At 39.1% G+C, this 4,253-nt stretch overlaps 1 long non-coding RNA gene across 1 annotated transcript in view; it reads right to left on the bottom strand.

Moving 5' to 3' along the window:
• The window catches only part of LOC111549696, a 27,712-nt gene extending 25,291 nt beyond the window's left edge, over positions 1 to 2,421 (bottom strand). The window contains exon 1 of the long non-coding RNA XR_002733807.1: positions 2,291 to 2,421. This is a non-coding gene — a long non-coding RNA (uncharacterized LOC111549696). The remainder of the gene's footprint in view (positions 1 to 2,290) is intronic.
• Between the last annotated feature and the right edge of the window lie 1,832 nt (positions 2,422 to 4,253).

Below are 4,253 nucleotides of genomic sequence, written 5' to 3'. Positions count from 1 at the left end.
TCTGCCGCCCAGGCTGGAGTGCAGTGGTACAATCTCAGCTCACTGCAAGCTCTGCCTTCCAGGTTCACGCCGTTCTCCTGCCTCAGCCTCCTGAGTAGCTGGGACTACAGGCACCCGCCACCATGCCCAGCTAATTTTTTTGTATTTTTAGTAGAGACAGGGTTTCACTGTGTTAGCCAGGATGGTCTCGATCTCCTGACCTCGTGATCCACCTGCCTCGGCCTCCCAAAGTGCTGGGATTACAGGTGTGAGCCACCACACCCAGCCTGTTCATTACTCTTAATATGCAAAAGGACTTTTAGAAAATGTTACTTATGTGAATCCATAAAATATTATTTTATAGTTGCTCTTTGGTATCATGACTTACGCACTTTAAGGCTAAAAATAGTCACCTATATTTTAGCATTTTATGGTTTCATTTTTCATATTTGAATTTTTTATTATTTTCCATTTATTTTGGTATAAAAAATGAGATAAGGATCCAGCTTTATGGTTTTCCTATTAATAAACAGTTGCTCTGGCTGGGAGTGGTGGCTCATGCTTGTAATCCCAACACTTTGGGAGGCCAAGGCAGAAGGATGGCTTGAGCTCAGGAGTTTGAGACCAGCCTGGGCAACACGGCAAAACCCCGTATTTACAAAAAAGACAAAAATTAGCCAGGTGTGGTGGTGTGCACCTGTTGTCCCAGCTGCTTGGGAGGCAGAGGTGGGAGGATCACTTGAGCCCAGGAGGTCGAGGCTACAATGAGCCAAGCTTACACCACTGCACTCCAGCACAGAGAGAGACCCCGTTTCAAAAACAGAACAAAAAAAGACAGTTACTCCAAACATTTGAGATGCCCCCTCTATCAGATACTAAATTCTGATATATATATATATATATATTTATATGCAAACGTACCCATACATATACATGCATGCTGACACACTCCCTCACTCACTCGGATCTTTCCGAACTAATTTGTTCTGTTGACCTGTCTTTTCCTGTATTAGTATCATACACACTTAGTTACTATAGCTTTGTTTTAGTATGTGGTAGTCATTCAGTACAATGGCAGGCTTAGAACAAAGAATAATAATAATGACAATAATAATAACATTTACTGCGAGGAGTACCTCCATTTTACTTGTGCTTTCCATAACGGTCCTGGCTATTCTCATGCTGAGTTTCAGAATTCACTTGGAATCCCTTAGGGATTCCTTTTGAGACTACATAGAATTTAGAGATCTGTTGGAGAATGCGCCTCTTTCTGACACCGGGGCTTCCCATCCAGTAACAAGACTTGTCTGTCAGTTCATTCTAGTCTTATTTCTCTCAGAACGGGTGCATAAAGATTTGATTTGACTTTGTTTGGCTTTTGACTTTGGTTACATGTATTCTTAGGTGTTTTATTTTATTGCTGCTGATTAATGAATGGAATATATTTTTCATTTTACTTTTAAGTGGTTATTGCTGATATATAAGAAACTCTAAATTTTTATGTATGATTTTAAATATATATTAAATATATGATTTTAAATATTTGTTTTACATAGTTTTCAAATATTTATTTTATATATTTATTTTGTACAGTCTATTGAACTATGTTACTTCTAAAATTTCTTAGGATTCTCTTTGAAAGCAATCATATTATCTTCAAGTGAAGATAATTTGGCCTCTTTCTTGTCAATGTTTAGACATCTTGTTTAATTATCTGGCTCATTGTGTTGACTAGGATTTTTAGAACAGGAAAATAGTGATGACACTCGTCTTTTTAGACTTTAATGTGACTATGTTTAATTAAACATAATGCTGACTTCGTTTGAGATTTTTTTAAATCACATGAATCTTCATATGACTTTTCAGTATCAGGATGATCATACAGGGTTTTTATATAAGGTTAGTTATATTAACAGATTTCCAAACATGTTCTAATCTCTACATTCCTGAAATAAATTTCACCTGGTCATGATACATTTCTTAAACCATATTACTGGATTATATTGTCAATATTTTGTTTGATGTTTTTCATCAAGGTCTATAAGCAAGATTGAGATATAGGACTTATGTGTGTGCTCTGTGTGCTACTGCTTCTGTCTTGTGCAATTAAAGTGTGTGCCATGTTTTTTTGTTCAGGAAAATGCTTACACTGTAATGTAAATTTAGTATTTGACTTTATATGCAAAGCAAAAAAAAAAAGGGCATCATAATAGCAACACTGGTTATCTGAGTGGTGGCATTAAAAGTGTTTTTCCTTCAATTCTATAATAACTGAGTATTATGTTTATAACAAAATGTTTGAAATACATACCATTAAAAGAGGCTCGATGGAAATATATTAGCAGTTATCACTAGGAAGGTGAAATAAGGCACGATCTGGACCTTCTTCATCCTCTTGTAGATCTCTTCAGCTATCAGCACTTCCACCTTCCTGCCCATCTCCCGCCCTGCTGAACCCAAAATAAAAGTACATGTTACATAAAATATAATTCCTTTTTTAAATGCTACAAACTCAAGTCTTCTTAAATGATAATAAGCCAATACAAACAGATGCAAACTAGATACCATGAACAGGAAATTCTGTGGCTACAGAGTACTAGCAAGATGGAAAAGGCTGTTAACTCTAAACATTGCATTTTGGAAACTAGAGTCAGGTATAAGCCATGTGTTTGCTCCTATGAAAGCAGATTATTTGTCTAGGGATCTAAGCAAAACTAGGAGGTATCGCTTCTATAGAAAGTTAGCATTTTAGGTTGTGTGGAACAAGAAGGATTTTAAACAGCCTACAGCCACACTGATGCACCTGCAGCTTCATGCCACACACCTGCAGCCTCGCACGATGTAGCTGTGTCCTCACACGGTGCACCTGAGACCTTACACAATGCACCTGGGACTTCATGCAGTGCACTAGTACATAGATACTGGCATCTTTTTTCCAAAGTTCCCTAAGCACTTTGACTAACTTCCTTGAGATATTTTTTAAAATGTTGACATGAGTCATAAAAAGCAAAACTTTTTCTTTCTTTGGCATATTCCACTTTAACCAAATGATAAAGCTGTTCCTCAACCAAAGACAAGGGTAAGGCTTGGTTGGACTGGCAGTGCCCTCCGGCTCCTGAAGACATTTCATCAGCCCACCAGAGGGCTGCACTGATGATTGCAGGAGAAAAATTAATCGCTCACGCCACAGAGGACTCTATGTTTTTTCCCATCTCTATAGGACATCAGAGCTTGTCAATTCATTGTTGTTGGACCAATTACAAAAGGTGCAACACAACAATTTTTCTTCCCAAGGACTTCACAGTCTGGGGAAGAGACAGATTTTTAAAACCAATTCCACTGAGATGATGACTCACAGAAAGACTTGTACAGGGAGGGCAATGATGAGAGTGCAGAGGACGGGCCCCTCCCCAGCTTCTCCAGAGCCCCTCCCCAGACGAGCTGGTGCTCATGCTAAAAACAACACTTGGAGATGGCAAGGCCAGGAAGGCCCAATACAGAGCTCAGAACCCCAGCCCCTGGGGGAACTGCGCCCACTGTATTTCCTCAATTCTAAGATGCTGTGGATTATAAACCATATCGTGGACTTCTCAACCCTTTAGCCTTGTACCGGCACAACTCCAAGAATGCGCATCTCCTTCCTTTTGCACCCCAGGTATCTCGTTCACCTCTCCTGAGTCCTGTCCTTGTTCAACTTATGCATTTTTAAAGACTTTACGTTTTGAAGCATTTTAGGTTCACAGCAAAATTAAGAGGAAGATACAGAGACTTCCCATCTATTCCCTGTCCCCAGACACACATAGCCTTCCCGTTATCAACACTCCCCGCCCAACCCCAGAGCGTTACAGTTGTTACAACTGATGAACCTACATTGACACATCATCATTACCTAGTTTACATTAGGGTTCACTCTTGTTGGTGTACCTTCTATGGGCTTGGGCAAATTTATAAGGACATGTATCATCCACCATTATTGTATCATACAAAGTAGTTTTATGGCTCTAAAAATCCTCTGTACTCAACTGTCAATAGCATACATTTATCAAAACACTAACACATCACTTTCTTCTTTAGTATCATAATCAACATTTAAGTCTAAGCCTGCTTTGTATTCTGCGTCTGGAGATCTTTGGGAATAATACTGGATCATCAGTAGCTTTGCAAAACATCCTCACTGGCATACTGCTTTCCATAACCAGAACTTGTGCCCTTGACCTCTAAAATCTTCCAAAATGTGAGTTCAAGGCCTGCTCAAGAAGCTCAAGTTTGCCTGC

The sequence above is a fragment of the Piliocolobus tephrosceles genome, chromosome 7 (assembly GCF_002776525.5).
Source record: "Piliocolobus tephrosceles isolate RC106 chromosome 7, ASM277652v3, whole genome shotgun sequence".
NCBI lineage: Eukaryota > Metazoa > Chordata > Mammalia > Primates > Cercopithecidae > Piliocolobus > Piliocolobus tephrosceles.
This window is presented reverse-complemented; position numbering and strand designations above follow the sequence as displayed.